General features: G+C 42.7%; 1 protein-coding gene across 13 annotated transcripts in view; it reads right to left on the reverse strand.

Moving 5' to 3' along the window:
- Positions 1-23,551, reverse strand: part of LOC109408373 (myocyte-specific enhancer factor 2) — a 435,257-nt gene that overhangs the window by 167,934 nt on the left and 243,772 nt on the right. For 12 of the 13 annotated variants that reach the window (XM_062854306.1, XM_062854304.1, XM_062854299.1 and 9 more), the window contains exon 2: positions 18,835-18,865. The gene's annotated coding sequence lies outside the window, so the exon portion shown is untranslated. Of the gene's footprint in view, positions 1-10,050; positions 10,528-18,834; positions 18,866-23,551 lie in introns of those variants that run through there. The other variant, XM_029870509.2, reaches the window with a different exon arrangement.

Consider the following 23,551-nt stretch of genomic DNA (forward strand, 5'->3'; position numbering starts at 1 on the left):
AAAAACCACATTGACGGTAACCCTTTTTGCTGTTTTGTTTTGATTCTGCGTTCCGTTTCACCCCGTTCCATGAGCAGAATGACGTTTGAACCATTTTTAGTTTGAACGATGTGCAGATTAGAGGGGGTCAAATTAAAAAGTGTTCAGATTAGATGAGGTCAAACGGTATAATGAAAGAAGTTACCGTTACAGGATCTAAACTCAAGATCAGTTTGGATGACCTAGGATATCCAGAAGAAATATTCTGCATAATATTCAACCGTTTTTATGCTATTGACGCATGGAAAAATTCCGGCTTCAAAGGGTTAAACCAACTTTTTGGTGAAATTCTTAAAATTCTGGAGTTTCTACCTGTTGATTAACTTGAAAACAAGAAAAAGGTTTTCTTCAGGCCTGACGCATAGGTACATTATCATTTTAGATGAAATTTTTGAAAAAAAAAAACAGTCAAAGTAATACATTATGCCAGAACTTCGGAAGAGATTTAGTTGAGGATAAAGTTTAAGTTGCATGACGAAATACCTACATTGTAAATTGTATGTACAAAGACCTTACAGAATGTTTGACAGACATTGTGACGAAAACTTTGGAGAAATTCCTAGAAATAAAACCCTAGCAAACTTTTGTTGAATGTCTCAGAAATAATTTTCACGAAATATATGGTGTTCTTGAAAGATTTTTTGGTGGATTTTCCGTAGATTTTCTAATGGATTTTTTTTGTGCAGTTCATGGATAAATTTTAAGAGCATTTTTTTATTGCTACTGCAAAAATCTGAAAAAAATGAAAGCGATCCAAATGTCGCTTCAAATCATTGTAAATTATAAAAACTGTCTTTTCGGTTGTAGAAAATGGATCAACCCCAGTCGAAACCCAAATGTGATTCACCAGGCCACATTACATTCACAAGAAATAAGTTTCATCTGCTAATGTCTGCCAAGTTTACAAACAAATCCAAACTATACCATCCTGAAGCCGCCCATCTAGTCTACGTGTAACCGAAACTCCCTCGTGCATTTGCATCTGCCTAGAATTGAGTCACTTTGCCATGTGCCCATCCACACCGCACTTTCCAATTCCCCACATTCTCACTCAGTCTTCTCAGTCCTCAGTCTCAAAGGCAGAAGCTAGCTAATGTGCGTTTCACGCACGCATTAGTCGAGTAGCGCAACCAACCAGCCAGCAGGGCAGTAGCCGTACCCGTACAGAGCAGAGAGAGGTGTAGGAATCCTTCGGCAGTTTTCCGCGCGCGCACACGTCCGATGCCATGAAATTATTACGACTTGCGAGCAGCTGCAGACAAACGTTTCCCTCCGTCCGCACCCGCCACCTCACCGCCGTCCATCACTCCGGCCGGATCCAATCGACTCGACTCGGATCGGATCGGATGTTGCGCGCAGACTCCTTGCCGATTGGCACAACTCTCTGCGACTTGCACCACCACCACTCGTATGTGGTTGGTAATGTACGGTACATAGGACCGATGGAAGACGCGAGGGATTTAAGCCCGAAGTCCCGTGGAAAACAGCAATCACAACAACGTTACCTAACTACAACGCGCCGTGCCGAGGCGAGGTGGTACTGTGAAGTAGTGGTCACCGAACTGTGACTCACGGGTCACATGCAGTCAGGGATCAATTCCCTATAAGGTCTTCGAAATTCGCAAATCAGGTACAGACATGAAATGACTACACCTCAACAAGGATTCTTGATACTTACATTTCAGAAATTTGTTTGTAACTTCAACATAATATCATGTTGGTATCTGTCACGGTTCGATAAGACCTCATCGGACGTTATCCTACCCTATTCTCCTTTCCAAGACAACGGTGGAGATGTAGAGGATGCATTGCCTCTAATTCAGTAAGCTTATTCTGCAAATCGTGTGAGGTGACGCGAGTCGAATGTCGTGACAAAAGACAGCTTGCTTCAATTGAACTCATTTGACTCCGCCTTGTGTCACGTAACTCCATCCGTAGAATGAACTCAAATTTGATTAACATATTAAGTTCTAGGGCGTTCTAGGGTATTTAGGACCGTACCAAGGGGTCTCAGGAGGTTTCAATGACGTTCCTATCAAGGGTGCTCCATAGGGCTCAGGGAGAATTCAAGGGATTCCAGGAGCGTTCCCAGGGTGTTTCAGGGCTATTCCAGGGATCTTCCAGGGGATTACAGAGGTGTTTCAAAGATAACAGCGAGTTTCAAAAAGTGTCAGGGGCCTTCCAGAGAGATTCAAGAAGTTTCCGAAGAGGATTCATATCAGATGGGTTCAACGTTTCAAGATGTGTCAGGGGGGTTCTGGGCTTCTCAGGGGGCTTCAGAAGCGCTCTAGGGCATAATTTCGCAAACTTGGCCCTCGCGACCTGCCAGATTGTCATCATATAACTTTTCGTAAAATTATTCGAGCGTACCTGCGAATTTTGAGAAGCCATACTCTTGGAGGTTCCACTGGTTCCTGGTTTCAAGTGGTTTCAAAGGTTTACAACGGCGTTATAAAGGTTTCAGAGGTGTTACAAGGTGTCTCAGCGGATTTCAAGGGTGTTCCAGGGGGTATCAGTGAGTTTCACGGGTTTCCGGGACGTTTCAAGGGGTTTGAGGGGACTCCTTGGGTGTCAATGTCGTGCCCTAGAGTTTCAGTGGCGTTCCAGTTTCAAGAGGTGTCAGGGAAATTACAGGGGTATTCAGAGGGGTTACAATTCGTTTCAGAGGTTTTCCAGGGCTCCATCGATTTCAAGGGGTGGTCCCGAAACCCCCTTAAGGCCAGCTGAAACGCTTCGAAATCCCTCTGGAACCACCTCTGAAACTGCCTTGAAAGCCCCCTATACCTCGGCCAACATTAGGATGCATTAGTCTAGCCCTCCTACGATGTTACGCGAGACGCACCATGATGGTGTAGTGCACGTTCAGCGAGCCTGTTTGAGTCATATTGACCCCAACATCCTACTTGGGTTAAGGATGCGTTCAACAGGGACTTACGGTACAAATGTTTCAATTTCTCTAAGAAAATGGAATATTTAAACTGAGAAGTGTAGGAAAAATTCAGTGCTAGCTGTTAAAAAATTTACTATGTCCACGTTTTGAGCATTTCGATTCGAGTTTGTGTGGAACGTGGGACTAAAAACTATGGAAAATTCAACCTTTTTTTGCTCCAATAGTATTAAAACTTCCTATTACCAGATTTTCCAGAAGTGGAGCGGACCTGGTGTGATGGGAAGTAAAGCGTGGGTCCCGAGATGAACTAGCCTAGGGCTAAAAATCACATTAATACATATAAAAAAAAATCCAGAAGTTCCAGTAGTTCCTTCTGGGATTTCTTCAGATATCTCGCGTTTAGTATCATACAGGCGTATCTGCAATGGTCGATTTCTCTTCATCGATTTCCTTATTGGATTATTCCGGAAAATACGATCAGTGTTCTGATGATCTCTCGGTGTTTTTTCGATCCCAGACGATTAGTACTAGCATCTAGAATCCAAAAAAAAACTGAATATGATTTGTCGGCCAAGTTATTAAGCAAAGAGAAAACCGACGAAGATAAATCGATCATTGTAGATACGCCCGTAGAGCGCGAGATACGTCTTCTGCGTTTGTGCAGAAAGTTCTTCTCACTTCCTCAACAGCTTCTTTCAAAAATTTCTTCTAATGGTCCTTCTGAAATTCACCCAGTAGCTTTTTCTAGGATTTTTTTCAGGAATTCCATCTTGGTTTCCTCAAGATATTTCTTCAGCTCTTCACGCCACTTGAATAGCGACCGGAACGTTTTCAGAGCGTTCCAGAGGTTTAGGGGCGTTCCAAAGGTTCTCATGAGGCTTCAATGACGTACCAGGTGTTTCAGGGGTGTTCCAGAGGCGTTTCAGGGTATTTCAAAACCATTCGCATTCTAGGGGAGTTCCGGGAGTGTTTCAAAGAGAACAGGGAGTTTTGAAAGGTGTCATGGACATTCCAGACGGGATTCAAAGAACTTCTGAGGACGTTTCAGATGGTTTCACGGGGTATTCCAGGGAGGTTAAGAAAGTTTTAGGAGGTTTCAAGGGTATTCTAAGGATCTCAGTGAGTGGTTTCAGGAACGCTCTAGGGAATTTCCGCGGGTTTCAGGAGCATTCCGGAGGTTTTGCAGGTGGTTTCGAGAGCGTTCCATGGGTAATTCAGGCTGAATCAGGGGGTTTCAGCTGATTGCAGCGCTCTACGGAATTTCAGAGTTTTTCAGGAGCGCTCAGGGAATAATTGAGGGCGTTTTAAAAGGTACCAGGCGTTCCAGAAGGTTTCATGGGCACTCCAACAAGAGATTTCAGGGGCGTTCGAGGGAGTTCCAGGGGCGTTCCAAAGGAGTTTTAGGGGCGATACATGGAGTCTCAGGAGGCATAATGGACGTTATAGAGTTTCAGGGGTGTTTCAGGGTATTTCAATACCATTCTAGGGGAGTTCCAGGAGATTGCAGGGGTGTTCCAAATGGAATAGGGAACTTCAAAAGCTGTCGTGGACATTCCAGAGAGTTTCAAGGAGTTTCTGAGGAGGTTTCCGATGGTTTTACGGGGTATTCCAGGGAGGTTCAGAGGGTTTCAGAAGGTTTCAGGAGAACCTTAGAACGTTCTCAGGGGGTTTCAGGAACGCCCCATCTAGGGGGTTTCCGTGGGTTACAGAAGCCTTGCGGAGTTGTTCCAGGGGGTTGCAAGGGCGTTCTAGGGGATGTCAGGGGTGATCGTGTAGATTTCAATGGGTTTAATGGGCGTTTCAGTCTGTTTCAGAGGGTTTCAGCTGATTTCAGGAGATTACAGAAGTGTTCCATGGGTGTTCGAGGGGCCTCAGTGGGTATCAGGGGTGCTATAGAGACTTTCAGAGGTTTTCTGGAGCGTTCAGGAAATAATTGGGGTTGTTTCAAAAGTTCTAAGGGCGTTCCAGCGGGTTTCAATGGCGTTCCAAAAAGGTTTTTAGGGTACCAAATAAAGTTTTACAAAAAAGGGGTTTTTAGGGGCGTTACATTAAGTCTCAGGAGGTATAATGAACGTTACAGGGCTTCAGGGGTGTTTCAGGGTATTTCAAGACCATTCTAGGGGAGTTCCGGGGGTTTGCAGGGTCGTTACAAATGGAATGGGGAACTTCAAAAGTTGTCGTGGACATTCCAGAGAGTTGTAAGAAGTTTCTGAGGAGGTTTCAGATGATTTCACGGAGTATTCCAGGGAGTTAAGGATATCAGGAGGTTTCAACACCTTCTAAGGTCAAGAGACGAACCCGCCAAGGGCTGAAAGTCTCTACAATAAAGACAAATCAAAGGTTCACAGGGAGTTTCAGAAACGCTCTTGGGGGTTTCAGGAGTCGTCCAGAGGTGTTCTAGGAGATTTCAGAGAGTTTAAAGGGCGTTCAAGGAGGTGTCAGGGGTGATCTTGGAGATTTTAATGGGTTTCATGGATATGACAGGCTGTACCAGGGGGGTTTTAACTAATTTCACGAGATTGCAGAAGTGTTTCAGTGGTGTTCGAGGGGCCTCAGTGGGTATCAAGAACGTTTCAAGGGCGACTTTCCAAGAGGTTCCATTGGCATTTCAGGGTGTTTCAAGGGATTTCAGAGGCATTCCAGGGATTTTAGGGGCGTTACATGGGGTCTTAAGTGGTACACTAAAAAGCTCTTTTTATGCAGGTTATTTTTATGCACTTTTAATTTAGGCATCTTTTGCAATTTATGCAGGACATAAAAAAGAGGGTAAGCTACTTAGAACCAATATTGTGTATAAGAAAATTTAATAATAACGGTAACTATTGCAACGGAGTTCAGGGAGTGTTTATAGAGGATTGATTGTAAAGAGAGGTTACAGGGACATTTCAGGATGTCCCAAGGGGTGTCAGCGGGGTACCAGAAGATATCAGGGGAGATTTCGGGGGTCTGAGAGGATTTTCGAAAGCATTGCAGAAAGTTTCACAGGGTTTTCGACGGGTTTTGAACTCCTTGGATATGTACGTTTCCAGGTGTTTACGAGGTCTCAGAGCATTTTAAGGTTTTGGAGGCGTTGCTAAGGCGCTTTTGGGGGTTTCGGAGGATCTCAGATGCGTTACATGGGGTCCGAGGAGGCATTTCAGGAAGTTTCAGAGCTTTTTCGGCGGAATTCAGTGGCATTACGGAAGCGTTACGGAAGAGTTATCGGGGGTTTCATAGCAATAGCATTCGCAGGTGCGCTACATGGGGTTTAGGGAGATCTCAAAGGCACTTCAGGAACTTTCAGATGATTTTGAGAGACCCCATCGCACTATCTTTCGAATCGCCACTGAAATGCCCTTTGATTTAAAGTGTTCTGGAAACCCCCTGATACGACCTTGACCTGAAAAATCTCAAAATGCCTTTCATACCTCCGCAATCCCATTGAAACTCTCTTGCAATCATCATAAGCAATTCAAAATGTGAAATCCATTTAGACGCCTTTAATAGGCTCCAGAAACCCACTGAAACTCACCTGAAAACCCCTTGAAACGCTCCTGAAATGTTATCAAACGCCCCTAAAACCTTTCGGAACGCCCTTAAAATGGTCCAGAAACATCCTGAAACTCACTGAAATAACTCTAAAATGCCTTGAAAAGCCCCTCAAACCCCTTGTAATACCCTTTAAAAGCTCATGAGATCTCCTGAATCGCCCTTGAAGCCCGTTGAAACATTCCTGAACCCCCTTAATACTGAACCTTTACCCTTTAAAGGCCCCTGAATTCCCCCTAATCCCATTAAAACGCTATCAAATTACATAACGCCCTGAAAGGACAAATCTCCTGAACCAACCCTCTGAAACTCCCCTGAAGCCCTTTGGAACCCCATTTATCGGGCTCTTTGGGAACTTTCTGAAAACCTTTTTTGTCTCAACTCAAATTCCCAGGAGAAAGACCTTTTCTCGCGAACTAGATTGCCTTATTCAAGCTCAAACTTAATTTATGCACAAATTTCCCTCTTTTTATGCCTACCAGCCATGTGCTTTAAAAAAAAGGAGTGTATCATGGACGTTACAGGATTTCAGGGATGTTCCAGAGGGTCTCAGGGGATTTCAGAAGCATTCCAGAGGCTCAGCGAGCTTCCGAGAGTTTTCATGGATTTCCAGAATATTTCAGAAGTATTCTTGGAAGTTGCTACCATGGACTTTGAAGGGTTTAAGCTTAAGGGATGTTCCAGAGGGTCTGAGAGGGTTTCAGAGGGCGTTCCAGAGGTTTTTCAAGGAGCTCAGAGAGTTTCAGGGAGTTTCATGAGATTTCCGGGATATTTCAGGAGTGTTCCTGGAAGCTTCAAGAGGTTTCAGAGGCTTCCAGGGTTTTAAAGGACGTTCCAGGGGTTTCAGGGGCGTTATAGTGTCAATCGATGTTAGGGACGTTACAAGGGGATTCAGAGGGGCTTCAGTTGCTTTCAGAGCTTTTCCAGGATGTTCCAGAAGTATTCCAGGAGTTCGGGGTTTCATGAGGTTTTAGGAATGTTCCGAAGCCCCATAAATCGACCAAGTAACGCATAGAAACGCTTTGAAACTCCTCTAGAACCACCGCTAAAACTCCCTTGACAGCCTCCTAAAACTCCCTGAAATGTCTGAACACTTTGGAACTCCTATAGAACTACTTGCCGGGGCCCGTAGCGTAGTGGCTACACGTTCACTTCATAAGTGGATGGTCATGGGTTCTATCCTAGCCCCAGCACTTCGTCAGTTGCTCTTCCCCCGATAGCGACTGGCACTTGACCCTCTTCTGAACTTCATAGCTCAAATGAACCCGGATAATTGGATATCGGCGAAACGGCAACTCATAATGGATCCCCAATCGGACTGGAAAAGGAACAAGAGCCACACATCAACATCCTCGTGCTTATCTTTCTAGCTTGGACAGGGTAGAAAGAGACAGCAGCGCAAAGGCTGCCAGTTCGACATAGTAGAATAAGAATTAATAGAATACATTTAGGCGCTATACAAAGTTTAAGAGCAGCTGCCAATTGGAATCGCTCACGTAGTGCTCTTGTGTACAAAAGAGCTGTAAATTAGGTTAAGTGGTTGAAAAATTTAAAAAAATATAGAACCACGGCTGAAACTCCCTTGAAACGTATTTTAAAACGCCCTGAACTCCTGAATGACCCTTTAACAACCCCGAAACCTCGAGAAACCAGTTCAAAATCTTCCAGAAGGCCCCTGACTTTCTTGAAAACCTTCTAAATTCCACGGAACCCTCTTAAGCCTTCTTGAAACCCGTTGAAAATCCTTGAAACTCTTCCGGAACATCTCTGAAAACTCCTTGGATGCTTTCTGGAACCCCTCCGAACCCCTTCTGAAACTCCCAAAAAATGAAAAAAATAATGTGACAAATTTGTAACAGATAATTTCGACGACCGGAGTAAACCGTGCAACAATTAGGGTAAATCGTTATGTAAATTCCTGTTGGGATTTCCAGATGTTTCTTCTGGGTTTCGTGCGAGTGTTTCTTCTGCAGATCCCTCTGCAGTAATTCTTTCTAAAATTCTCTCTTGAATTATGATATTTCTTCTGAAATTCGTCAAAAAAGTCCTTCTGAGATTCTAATTTCATCACTAATTTTATCACTTTCAAGTCACATATTAAAAAAAATCTTTCTGAGATATTTTCAAAAATGTCTTCTGCTATTCCGGCTAGAGTTCCCTAAAAATAATCCTTCAAAAAAATTTCTGGGTTCCTCAAGAAGTTCCTTCTTAGATTCCTCAAGAAGTTCCTTCTGAATTTCTCCTGGAGTTTGTTCTGGAATCTTGGAAGGTATTTCACTCCATGAGACCACTAGAAGAAAGTCCGGGAGAAATTCCAGAAGGAAATCTTCGAGGAATTCTAGAAAAAAAAATCTGGAAGAATCGAGGAAGAATTTTTAAAGGGATTCCGAAGAAATTCTCAGGGAGATCCTCTGGGATTTCTCCTGGAGATCCTGGAATTGACCTAGTAGTTCTTTGTGGGATTTTATTTTTTTCAGGAATGGTGCATGGTATTCCCGAGCAGGAACGAATAACTGACACATAACTGCAGCATACCAAAGTCAGGTATCATACCAAAACAAGGTATTGGTCGGTTACTCAGGTATTGAAAATAACTTACTTTGGTATTTTGTAGGTTTTGATAAAATACCTCAACGAGTTATTGGTTTGATGTTGAGGACTGGTTGAGGTATTATTCAATTATGGAAAAATTGCTATTTGTATGGAAAAATCGCCGATTACTATTTAGGTATTGCAATACCTGATGTCATTATTCACTAGTTATGCACAGAATACACTCCAGTTATTATTTGAGGTATTTTACCTCTTATGCAGGGCTAATTAATAACTCATTCAGGTTGTAGGTATTGGGTTTTCCATACCTGAGTTTGTTATTCTTCAGCTATTTTCTCCTGCTCGGGATTCCACCAGCTATATATTCAGGAATTGTTCGAGGAGTTCCTTCTGAGACTCATTAATCAGTTCTAAAAGTAGTTTTCCCAAAAATGTCTTGTAAAATTCAAATTTAAATTTGAATTCAATTGATTGCAGTCTGAAGTAGCTTTCGGAATCGGTGAAGACTTTGACTATGAACCGCAGAGTCACTCAAGTTGAGAACCGCTGCTCTAAAGCGACGGAAAAGAACAAAACCACACAACGAAAACAACTGATGCGAGGAAAATGCCTCGCTCAGTGATTCACAAAACCCGCGTTTTTCTTTCCGATTCTCGTGTGTTCCTCATCGCCGCCACTTCAAGACGAAAAGCGTGCGCCCGGTTAAGGGCAAAATGAAATTTATCATCCCATGCAGCACGTCCGCCCTCCACTCTCATTAGCTACACTCTGACTAACTGGTCAACACATAGTGTTCAAAGGGGAAACGGAAAGCCAACCCCCACGGTACATCTACGCACGGTTCTTCAGAGACCTAATAGGATTCGAATTCAGCGAGAACGGTGAAGAAAAGCCTTTACCGTTGCCATCAAGAAGAAGCCACAGAAATTCCGCGGTCAACTAAGCCATTTATCGCCGCGGCATTTGAAGCGCCACAATTGCCCGTTTACTGCGTTGGCATGCGTCGGACGACGTCCGGCGATGCCCAGGTTCACACCTACCTCTCGATTACCGCATTCAATGAGGTCGACCCTCTCGGGGACTCTACAGAGTTATGCCGCCGAAATGCGTCTGCCTTGCCTGGTTTTTCTGAACGATCACACTGCTGCTGCTGCTACTGCGCTGGTCAGAGTAGCGTAGGTAGTAGTGGCCCGGGGGTGGAAAATCTGTCGCGACTCGAGCTTCTACACACTGCACAAGAAGAGAACAACCACAAGTCGAGAGGTCTAGTTTGTACTGATTTTCCGACGGATTTTCATCCGCTATTAATAGAACAGCTTCTCGCGTTTGGCGATTCGGCGGCTCGCGGCGGTGGCGACGGCGGCGACAACTACGCTTAAGCTACACGAGCTCGTGATCGCGATTCTCTCCCGGTGTTGGCCCGATCTGAACTACCACCAGTCAACCGAACGACTGCGGAGAAAAACAACCGAGACGATCCTTCTTTTCCTAATAGATTTTCCTGGCATTACATACCAACTGTGGCAGAGAAAGTTTCTTTTCTGTGAAGTGTGAGCACTTCCACATTTGATAACTGAGAGCTTTGTGCTGATAACTAGAACCTCCAGCGCAACGAAAGACCCCCAATCCCAATCCCCAGCCTAGATCATCGGTCCAAATGTTTTCCTTTTGCGCGAATCATCTCACATCTACAAGGTTTGGAAAATTTCACAACTACTTTTACATGTACATAGTAGATACCTAGGTAAAGCGGCATGATTGAGTTGAACCTCCATCGTTTATGTACTGCGACGGTGGCCGCATATCAAAAGAAACAACTAAAAAATTGTCTGTATTCGAACGTTGCTACCGTGTCCACCACGATGTCTCGGTTTGCGTCCCAAAGTTCCTGGCGAGACTTCTGCGCCGAAAGACGGGTTCTTGACAAACTCTATCAGGCGAATGAACAGTTTCCGAACTGGGGACGGGGCACATTGGTTAAGTTTGCGTTTTATTGTGGACATATTTCAGATTGGATGTATCGTTAGATCGACTGTACTTGCACAAGGAACCAACGGATATGCAGTTCCTCAATGCGTGCAAGGGGAAAATTTCGAGACTTGGCCATACGTTTGCTCACCCACGCCTGACTGTACTGATTGTACGGGAGAGGGTTGCAGCGGCACGGGTTCACATCAGCTTGTGGACTGCCGATGGTTGGGCACAATGTGGCGATCATGGCTGCTAAAAATCAGTCTCAGTGCCTTTTTTTTTTCAGCCGAAAATAAATGTTTCACGTTTTCAGTTCCTCGATGTGAGAACTGACAAAGTCCGGGAGCGACTCAACCAATTGGGAGTGACGTTGCTAAGAAGGTAAATGTCACTCCTTGGTGCTCATCAGCTTTTCGTGATGGGACACAGCTATTTTCCCCGTGTGTCCTAACCCTAGTGCCTAGACTTAAGCGCTTTTACTCTCTCTCTGAAACGATACACTAATCTCTACGGATAGATTGTCCTGAATTTCAAAAAAAAAACTTATGCGTGATCATTTATCCAGCCTTCTGGAGGATTCGCAGAAGGAACTCCTGAAGGTTTCCCCGAAGGATATCCAAGACGGCTTTTAGACGGAATTCAAGGAGGGTTCCCAGAAGGAACTTCTGGAGCATTTCCAGAAGAAACTCGTCGATGGTGTCAACTAGACACTTTTGAAGAACTCCTAGAACTTACCCTAGAATATTCCTAGAAAATAGTCCTAGCTAGAAGATTCCCATAAAAACTCCGGAGAGAACAGCTAGGAGATTCCCAGAACACACACATGGAACACTCATTAAAGGATCTTTAGGAGGAACCCCAATAGTAAATCCTGGTGAAACTTCATAGACGATTCGGGAGGGAATTCAGCAGAAGTGGTTAAAAGAATTCAAGACTAGGTGTTGGATGAATTTCAGAACGTACTACTACTGAAATTCTAAAAAAAAAAACTTCCACCGGAATTTCAGAAAAAAAAACTCCTACAGAAATCACAGAAAGAACAACTGGAGGGATCACAAAAAAAAACAACTGAAGGAACTCCTGGAGAAATTCCTGGACGAATCACAGAAAAAAATCTGGACGAATGCTGGAAGAAGGAACTCTTTGAAGAATCCAAGAAGGAAATTTTGAAGAAACCTTAGAAAGGATTTCTGGAGGAGTTTCAAAGATAAAAATCTTGGAAAAATTCCAGGAAAAAACTTTTGAAGAAAACCTCGGAGGAACACCTGCAGGAATTTAGAAAAGTATATCTGAATAAATTTCAGAAGGAATTCGCAAAAATATGATTTCCATAAAGAATTCTGATTCCTGGTGGAGCTCCTGAAGGAATCCCTTTAGACACTCCAGGAATTATTGAGAAAGAGGCGTCTTGGTTAATTCCAGAAGGAACTACTGAAAAAATCTCAAGGGGTCAAGAACACTTGGAGGTGTTCAGATGAGAACTGCTCATCGAATTCCAAAGCGGAATCGTAAGAAATTCAAATTACCTCTAGAGGAATTCCAGTAACATTATTGAAATAAAACCAGAAGGAACCTTTTTGGCGAACCTAAAAGTAGTTCTGGAGGAACTTCATTATATAAAATACAAAAAAAAATACGAGATTTTCAGAAGAAATTCCTAAAATAGTTTATGAAGGAATTCTTAAACAATTTAAAAAAAATCATGTCGGAATTACTGACTGAAACTTCTGACAGAAATCTCAAAGGATTTCCAAGAAAATCTCGGATGAACACCTGGTTGATTTTCTAGAGAAACCCTAGAAGGGATTTCAAGAGAATTCTGTGAAACCCCCAGGAAAAAAAAACTGTTAATGTAATATCGATTTTTTTTTTCTTTTTTTATAAAACTCAAGAAATTATGGACAAATTCCAGAAGAAAATAACGGGAGAGTTTCAAAGAAACTGAAAGTCCTACATACATAGTTACTTAGGGGAATCTCAAGAACATGTTTTTAAAAATCCTCTGGAGGAATTTCATAAGGCACCCATCGAGAAATCCTAAAAGAACATCTGGAGGAATCCGCAAAAATATCCCAGAGGAATTGCTCCAGGACAATCTTAGAAGAAACTCCGCGAAGAATTCCAGAATGATTTGCAGAAATGCCAAACAGAACACCTTGAGGAAGCTCAATAAAGGACTCTCTACGTGTTGCAAGAGAGATCCAAGCAGAATCGTACAAGTTTACTAGGAAAATTTACAGGAACCTGTTTTGAGGAATCACAGAAGGTACCTGCCGAACAGGCTTGTAAAATGTCAAAAAATGTCATTTGAGTATTTGCTTCCAGAACGAAATGTTCATCACCGATATCGTTATTTCACTATAACTTATCAACATTATTGAAGGTTTGGAATTTGCATTAGAAATGGTAGAACTGGAAAATGTCATGACATTTTCGTGACATTTTACAACCCTGCTGCTGAGGATCCCAAAAACGTAATTCCGGAGGAATTCCAAGAGATGACGTAGTAGAATATCATGAGATTATTTATAGAAATCTCAAAGGAAACTCCATGAGGAATACCTACAAAAGAAGTACTAACTAATTCTAAGAGAAATCTTAGAATCCTGCGTGCTGTAATAACATCCAAGTAACATTTTAAGTTTTGTTCGGCTCTATAAGAGATCTTCATGATCAAGTTTATAAAACTTGCAATAAAACTGATTTATACATGAAAACCTCTTGATATAAGAGCATCTTCAGACAAAGTGCAAAACTCTCGGAGAGGTTTTGCAAACCACATTAAGACTATCAATAAAACTGTTTTAAAACCTAGTTTAAAAATTTTTCATTCTCGAAAAGAGGTTATGATGATTGTTGTTGTTTTTTTTTTTCAACAAAAACTATGACAGCTCAAGATGCAGAGAAGCTTCTTCGATGACACGTGAAGTTCAGGAGGATACAACATTTGCAAGTAGAAAGCGATCATTTCAAAGGAATATTTTAGCAGTTATTGTGTTGGTAGACTTATGCGCAATCAATTTTACCGCGAATATTGGGGTTGCAGAAACATAAAATTAATGCACTTCGAAATGGTGAATATTATCATCTTGGAATTAAAATAAATCAATTTGTTAATTTAGTAAAACTAAATAAAACTCAGCTGAGAGAGTTTATTTATGTGAGCATGTTATTGAAATGGCGGCAAACTATCAGTTCATTGCTTATTTGAGCAAAATTAACTATTTTCCATTCACGTAAGTAAGCTAATTCTTAAATATGGCGACGACCATAATTAGCGAAAATAAAACGAAAGCAAGTTTACTTTTATGATGACCGCAATGAACATAGAAGTGTCGTAGTTTCTGCTTTTCCACTAACAGATGTCGTTACCAATTGAACGCCATCTGTTGAGAGTTTGAACAGTTTTATTGTGGTAATAATGAATGCCAGAAGGTTTACATATCGGAGAGTTTTGTTTACTCTTAACATCTTGCTTTATGGATATCTTCATATACTATAATACGTTTTATCGATGGTTTTCATAAAAGTAGTCATAAAACTGTGAGTTTTATTTATTGCTGTAATAAAACCCTAATAAAAACCAAACAAAACCAATCAGCAATGGAATTGCTACTTGGGCAGGAACGTATTTGAAGGTATTTCAAAAGTAGTCCATTGGAAAGTCCCAGATGAACTTCCGGGGGAATCCCAAAAGATTACCGAGAAGAATCTCATGAGATGTCCTGAAGGTATTCCAGAAGAAACTCTTTCGGAAATACCAGTAGGAACCGCCGATGACACTCTATGGGGAATTCCCGGAAATTCCGAGAAAAATGTTTGTGAAAAGCTGTCTGAAGAAGTGTTGGGATAAAATTCAGGTGTCTGGAGTTCCGCAGTCAATGGGTCAAGAAGGGGCTAGAGGTTTAGGGAGGGATAGGAAGGTTGAGAAGGGTCTTCTAACGAGTTTTAGGGGCTTGAGGTGTAAGGAAAATAGTGGTAGTGCAAAGTGGAGAATAGAGGGGAGAAGGATTTCTAGAAAAGAAGCAGTGGTAGTTTCAAAGGGGGTTACAGATGATTTTCAGGGGAGTTTATGTGGGAAAAAGACTATAAATAAGGGAGAGCAAGACAGTATGGGGGCAAAGGGGTGGGTTCAAAAGAGTATCAAGGAAATCGATGCCAGGATGGGTGGCAAAGGAGTTTAAGACCTTTATGAAATACGGTCATTATTGACTTCAATACACTACTAGGAGGGTTAAGGGCGCGTTATATGGAGTTTCAGGCGGGTTTAAGTGGAACCTAGGATGTTTTCAGGAAGATTCCAATGGGACAAGGGAGTTCCACGAAGGTTCAGGAGGTTGTTTGAGCTTGAGGAGGGGGAGGAGAACGAAGAGAGCAGGGTGTCTACTTATTAGACAAAATAAAATTCCCTGAGTTACCCAGGTTTTTTTTTTTCAAGGAAGACGTTTTAATGTTGATAAATAAAAGAAACTATTAAATTTCTATATTTCTCAAAAAAATATATTAAAATATCCTAAAAACTTAAGTTAAACTTTTAAGGAAAAATGCGCAACATTTATTATCCAAGAGATTTTCCCAAATCGCTGAATTATTTGAAGAACTGTTTAACGAAACAAAACTCTTTCGAAAATAATGCAAAAATCCGTTGAGGAATATTTCTAAACTTTTCCCAAAGTTTTTTTTTTTGGGTTAATTGCAAGAATTACTTTGACATTTCCACCTACAATATCCACATACTCTGGATTTGAACTTGGATGTTTGTACTCTGGGCTGGTAGTGTAGTAATGCTGAGATTTCGAAGTTCTACCCATGATTCTTTCTTCAAATACTTCCAGAATTCCTCCTTTAAATTCATATTCAGTTTCCCGCATAGTTTTTCCTAGAAATTATCAAACGATTTTTATTTTCTAGCTTTCTCCAGTTCTCCCAAGTATATACAGAGGTCATCCCGTATTTGCTTCTATACATAGCTCCTACCAAGATTTTTCACGATTTCAGGTTTCCCGAGGTTTTTTCACTGGGTCTTTGCTAGAGTATGTACCTCCCGGACTTTCTGCTCGCTGGTTTCCTCCAGGAGATCTTTCCATTTTTTTCCAAAGTATTTCCAGGAATTTCTCTTAGTGGTTTCGGGATAGTTTTCCAATAGTTTCTCTAGGAATTTTTGCAGAAGTTCTTCAAGGAATTTCTTCAAGAGAAAGTTTTTATATATTTCTCGTGGATTTCCTTGCGGGATTTCGTACTTAGTTTATCCCGGAATTACTTTTAGAGATTTTCAGAGTTCCTCCCTAAATTTCCCTAATATTTCTTACTGGTATTGGTCCCAGCACTTTTCCGAGATGTCCCAGTTTCTCCCAGGATTTCTTTCGTAGTTTCTTTCGAGGTTTCTCCAATATTAAGTCTTTATGGAGTTTTACGTAAAATTTTACCGGGATTCCTTCATATATTTCTCCAGAAATTTCTTACAAGAAATTGTCCTTTTTGTGCGTGCTTAAGTGCTTTTAATGTGGTTAGTGTTAACCTTGATTTCAATATGTCAAAATTAGAATTTAAGAATAGTTCTTCTTCTTCTACTTCTTCTTCTTGGCGTAACGTCCTCACTGGGACAAAGCCTGCTTCTCAGCTTAGTGTTCTATGAGCACTTCCACAGTTATTAACTGAGAGCTTCCTCTGCCAATGACCATTTTGCATGTGTATATCGTGTGGCAGGCACGAAGATACTCTATGCCCAAGGAAGTCAAGGAAATTTCCTTTACGAAAAGATCCTGGACCGACCGGGAATCGAACCCGTCACCCTCAGCATGGTCATGCTGAATACCCGTGCGTTTACCGCCTCGGCTATATGGGCCCAATTTAAGAATAGTATTAGCAATATAGGATAATCAAACAATCTGTACGTCCATGACGAAGATAGTGATCAAATAAATAAATAAATAAATAAATATTCCGAGAAAAACTCTTTACACAATCCTGCAAGAACTCCGGGAGCAATTTTTAAAGAAATCCCAAAGAGGAGCATCCAGAATCTCTGGATAATTTTTGGTAGAGATTCTGGAAAGCACTCTGGAAACAATGTCGAGAAAATCTGTAAGAAAATAATCTTAGGTGGATCAAAGCACCAAATTAGATAATCAACTACAAGGAAAAGCCTTAGTAAATATAAAAAAAAAAAAAAGTCACGGGACGTACTCCATGAGAAATACCAGCAGTAGTTTCTGAAGAAATCCCAAATGGTTCTCTGAAACATCTTCGTAGAAAGTCCATGATAAATTCTGAAAAACTCTGAGAGACATCCCAACATCAACACTGGAAGGAATCTTTCTCTCAGAAGCTCCAAGAGAAATCTCAAAAGAAATCCCGCGAGAACCTTTGAGAAATATACCAGCTGAAACTTCTGTAGAAATCCAAAGAGAAACTCTAGACTTCGGAAAAAGATGAGAGTAAAAAACTTTGATTTGATTGAATCTGATCAATTTTAATTTTTCCCATACAACGTTGACCCACCCTAATATTTATATGTTATCGCCTATTTAGTTTCGTCTTCTTCACAGTGAATAATACACACTCATACGGCACGCATCGCGGGTATATGAGCAAACGGCAATGCATAAACTACTGTCCAAGCGATCAGCGAACGATTCATTGTTCGATCAATCCTCTTCACATTAGGCTGGTCCTAGTTAGACAGGTCCAGAAAATTGATGTTTCAACAAAAACATATATGAGGGTGATAGAAGCAAAGGGGTGTAAGTGGCAAAGGTTATTCTTGGGAACCATAAACAGTCATAGAACTCATCACTTGAAGGCACATAGTTGCATGAGGACCTGTGAGCATGAACTTTGCTCAAATCTAATGATTTCTAAGAATCATTAATCAGTTACGCTACGCTTGCAGTTGCTCTTCCCACTCCCCCTTAAACATGCCTCAAACGCTGCTTTACTGTCGGGAGTGGTATTTGATCCCAGTATGAGTAAAGAATGATTAAAATGTTTTTAACATTAAAATAACAATAAAAATAAGAAATAAGTACATAATTCCTTCAACTTGTTGCAAAATGATGACTGCGGCGTATATTTACTAGCGTGGTTCAAAAAATCGTTTTTGCTCCACACCGCTTATTCGACTCATAACCAGATTCTATGTCTTCTCCCAAAATTTGAGCTGATTTGGATGAAAATTGAGACTGCACAAGCCCTTAAAAGTTTGTATGGGAATTACTATGGGAAAACGATGTTTTTCATTCAATCAACCATAGCATTCCCCCAAGTACCCAAGCGGGTTAGAGGACCCCGGATACTCCTAGGTTGCTCTATCAGCTACAACTTTGCCGAAGACCGCATTCAAATCGGACGCCTCATTAATTAGTTATCGATTTCTATCCAACTGGAGAAACTATAACCTTGATGCTTCAGCTTCCCAGCAGGCAACATTGCTGCACATGGCACCAAAGATAGCACACAGAAATCAAGGCTACTATGTTTCACTGCAAATTGCAGTGCTGCCCATCGAATAGTTCGAGTATCATGGGCAAAGATCTTCATTCTGGTTGAAAATCGGTAATTAATTAATGAGCCGTCCGATTTGAATGCGGTCTTCGGCAAAGTTGTAGCTGATAGAGCAGCCTAGGAGTATCCGGGGTTCTCTAACCCGCTTGGGTACTTGGGGAAATGGTATGGTCGATTGAATGAAAAACATCGTTTTCCCATAGTAATTCCCATACAAACTTTGAAAGGCTTGTGCAGTCTCAATTTTCAACCAAATCAGCTCAAATTTTGGAAGAAGGCATAGAATCTGGTTATGAATCGAATAAGCGGTGTGGAGCAAAAACGATTTTTTGAACCACGCTAATATTTACCTTATTTAGTTGATGTTGTGACTTCATCCATCTGGAATGAAACGAAGATAAAAATATGTAAGATTAGTAATTTGAAAAGAGTAAGGTGTGGATATCAATTGTAACTATCTATCTTCAACATCACACTATAAACGTGATCAATCGAAGGCACATTACATGTGTTCGCCATCTAGCAGGTGTTGCAGAAATGCCACGAATACAACGTGCCCACACACCACTTTGTTCATCGATTTCAAATCGGCGTATGATACAATCGATCGATAACAGCTATGGCAGATCATTCACGAATACGGACTCCCGTATAAACTGAACAATTGGTGAAGGCCACGATGGATCGAGTTATTTGCGTAGTTCGAGTATCAAGGATACTCTCGAGTCCATTCGAATCTCGCAGAGGGTTACGACAAGGTGATGGTCTTTCGTGCTTGCTGTTTTACATCGCTTTAGAGGGTGTAATAAGGAGAACGAGGATAAACACGCGTGGGACGATTTTCACGAAGTCCGTTCAGCTGCTTGGTTTCGCCGATTATATTGATATTATAGATCTCAAATTCGAGACGATGGCGGAAACTTACATCCGACTAAAGAGTGAAGCCCGGCAAATCGGATTGGTCATTAATGTGTCGAAGACAAAGTAGATGATGGCAAGGGCTCCAGGGAGAAATCACCATGACCGCCATCCCGAATTTCTATCGACAGTGATGAAATCTAGGCGGTTGAAGAATTCGTGTACTTGGGCTCACTGGTGACCGCCGACAACGACACCGGCAGAGAAATTCAGAGGTGCATTGTGGCAGGAAATCATGCTTATTTGGGACTCCGCAGGAAATCATGCTTATTTGTGACTCCGCAGAACAAAGTTCGACGTCACACGAAGTAAACCATCTACAAAACGCTGATTAGAATGGTCGTCCTCTATGGGCACGAAACATGGACCCTATGTGCAGAGGACCAACGCGTCCTAGGAGTTTTCGAACGGAAGGTGTTGCGTACCATCTACGGCGGAGTGCAGATGGAAGACGGGACTTGGAGAAGGCGAATGAACCACGAGCTGCATCAGCTGCTAAGAGAACCAACCATCGTCCATACCGTGAAAATCGGGAGGCTACGGTCGGTGGAGCACGTCATCAGGATTCCGAATAGCAACCCGACTGAAATGGTTCTCGAGAGTCATCCGACCGGTACAAGAACACGTGGTGCGCAGCGACCTAGATGGGTCGATCAAGTGGATGACGATCTGCGGACCCTTCGCAGAGTGCGCAACTGGAGACACACAGCCATGGACCGAGTAGAATGGAGACGGCTACTATGTACAGCAGAGGCCAATCAGACCTTAGTCTGACCGGTAAGGTTAGTATGTATAACATCCAGATGTACTGAGTAGACGCGATTGATAAATCATTATCTATTTACAATAATTGGTTGATCATTTGGTGAATGAATCATTTTCCCGCGAATTTTACCCATTGTTCTAGAAACGATCACCTCCATCTACGTCAAATCACTGCTGCTGGTCGCTAAACACGATACAAAATGTCGTCATTCCGAAAACCTCACTCTCGTCAACCCCGAACACCCCCAGTTCCTCGTCCGTTCCTCTACGTAGAACGGCGGCGAACACCGTCTGTCATCGACTTTTCCACCCAACAACCAGCTAAAGGATGGGCATCTCTTCAATCAACGCGATCTCGTCGGATGGCATCGCACATTGCAGATCACGACAACACACAAAAACAACAACGTGCCGAACCCTGTTGAACCTGATGACTTGATAGATACTAGCGTACATAGAGTCGGTGCGCAGAAGATTTACGCAACTGGGTTCGCGCATGATCATCGCCGTCATTCGCTCAGGAGGAACCGACACCAACACCCTAACAGCCAACGCCAACAGCTTCTTTCCCGCTGTTGTGGTTCTAGCTAGCAGTAAAGAAAACACAGCCGCCTCCAAAAATCGGCCCGGAAAATCGAACGAGAAATTGACCACCCGACCTGGCCACCACGCTCTCTCTCGGGCGTCTGTCGGTAAAACAAGCGAACAAAAAATCATTAATTACATAAGAACGTCGTCGTCGTCGTCGTCGCATGGCACAGCACAACTTTCCTTCCGTTCCGCGGTCACCCCCGTCCGGCAAGCACACCGCCACCGTAGCGGTTGTCCTTGGTTCCTGATCTATCGCGCGCCAGTCGTGTTAGCCCCGGAACAAATGAAACCCATTAAACAGCTAACAGGCAGACGTGTTTTTCGAACTTTTTCGCGAGCGCTTTTCATCGCGCCCCCTCCGTCCACCTTCCTTACACACCCACTTTCACAAGTCGTAGGTACCTTTCAACGGCTATTACCCACATCGTCTGGGAGCTACAGAGGAGGTGGCGCGTGGACTCGGAGAATGGCTAGTCCAGATGCAGTACAAGAGGTGGTCCAGGGGTTCGGAGTCGGCTTCGTAGGTCATACCGGTGCCCTGCGGTCGAGATCGACCCTTACAACGATTAAGTGGCCGCGGAGAGGAAGTCCCGGTAGCGGTGCTGTCGTGGCGTCGGTCTACTGGGTTGGATCCAAGCCCGCGGTTGGAAAGGGGTCCCCGGCAAGGGTCGGGGCAGGTGGAGACCCTGCCGTCAGCAACCTACGGATGCATCTGATAGGGCCTGAAGGGTAGTGATACCCTTCCTTTGCGGGCAGGTCAGATCGGGTTGCATGTGGGCATCAGTTCTTGATGTCCGCTCAGCAGTAGGGCGCGGGCGGGGTTGACTCTGCCCGCCTTCCGAGGACAAAGGGAGTGGCGAGGACCACTCGGGAAACTGGCTAAGCGCCAGCATGCTACCGTGATGGACTCTCCAAAGCGAGTCATCGATGTTCGTTGCTGCAGGCTACGCAGCTAACCTTGTGGGTGCGATGTGCACTAGCCCCTCTCTGAAGCAATACCTTCTTGGTGGTTCCGGAGAGACGTAGGGTTTGGCGACCATAGGAATGGTTTAGTGGGTACGAGGAGAGAGTAGTCCTGGATTTTACTTTTGTTGTAGAAGACGGCCTGTCAGACCTACACTACCCTAACCTTCTGTTAGGGTGTCTGTTGAGCAGATTATCCCCCTATGGTTTAGAAGGAAAAAAAAAAAAAAAAAAAAAAAGTCGTAGGTACCTACCTACCTATTGCGACTTTGATAAAGAAGCGGAAACCTGGGTGTACAACAGTGGAAAACGTCAATTCGCCTCTATGAGTTCTGTATTCTCTGTATTCGACAGGTTTTCAATGCCTCCTCTCCACATACGATACGGGTGGGGGTAGAACCTACGTGTGTTGTTGTTGTTGTTGTTGTTGCCATTCCGATTGTCGTGGTTTGTGAATTGGTTCAACCAAGCATTCACCAAGCACACCAAAGATGTATGGGGCATTTGATCTGATTGGCACTTTCCAAACCGAGTAAGCATTTGGGGTTGTTGGCGCGCCTTTTCAAGGCAGATAGCTATCTACAGCTAGATGTATACATTGGCGGAAGAGGTTCCCAAACTGGACTACAAATACACTGAATGACAATGGAAAAGTTGATGAAATGAATGAATAATACTAGTCCAGATTAGGTTTGAATAAGGGCGAAAGAAGGGCCCATATAGCCACTGCTGTAAAGTCGTGGGTATTCAGTAAGGTGATACTAAGGTTGACGGGCTCGATTCTCGGTCGGTCCAGGAACTTTTAGTAACGGTAATTTCTTAGACTTTCTTGTGGAAACAGAGTATCTTTGTGCTTGTCACACAAAATACACGTGCAAAATAGTCACGACACATGAAGTTCTCAGTTAATAAATTTGGAAGTGCTTATAGAACACTAAGCTAATGGCACAAATGTGGAGCGGACCTGGTGTGATGGTTAAAACACTTGAATATCACGCCGAGGACCTTGGATCGAATCCCACTCCCAACAAACTCACAAAATGTGAGTTCTTCCTTCGGAAGGGAAGTGAAGCGTGGGTCCCGAGATGAACTAGCCTAGGGCTAAAAATCTCGTTAATACAGATAAAAAAAATGGCGCAAATTTCCCAAATGGAGGACAATGTGCCTCTGGAGCCGACCTACTGATACCTGAAGCTAAGGGTTTTGCCCCGGAGGGAAGTAACGCCAACAAGACGCAGAATAAGAAAAAGAAGAAAAAGGAGAAGAAGGAGAAGAAGGAGAAGAAGGAGAAGAAGAAGAAGAAGAAGAAGAAGAAGAAGAAGAAGAAGAAGAGCGAACGTTTACGTGTAGTCGGTGAATAGTATTGTGATTTGTTAACCGTTCTGTACCTCGACAGACGACAAAATCGACTCAATTATACTAAAAACTCTATCACTAATACTTAAAAAATATTCTAAAATCATTTACCAAAATAATCATGCAGTAAATTCTTCGTGTTTCTGCTAAAAAATATTATAGGAAGTTCTACTAATAAGGCACAACATTATTTAAGGAATGGCTTCATCAATGTTGCACGTTCGGTGTAGTACTAAATTTGTAGTAATGAGCTGAACGTTTGTATGGTGAGAAGGTCAATTCTCCGTTTCTGCAAAGAAAAGGCGCAAAAAACGTGGGTATTATGATTCCTTGCCAAATTTGATGCTGTTTGAGCAAAACTTTGGATAACTGTGTTGTTTATGTTGCAAAAAATGCAGAAAACTTTTTTCTTTTTCTTCTTCTTCTTTGTGGCTCGACGTCCCCACTGGGACTTGGCCTGCCTCGCTTCAACTT

The sequence above is a fragment of the Aedes albopictus genome, chromosome 2 (assembly GCF_035046485.1).
Source record: "Aedes albopictus strain Foshan chromosome 2, AalbF5, whole genome shotgun sequence".
In the NCBI taxonomy this organism is placed as follows: Eukaryota; Metazoa; Arthropoda; class Insecta; order Diptera; family Culicidae; genus Aedes; species Aedes albopictus.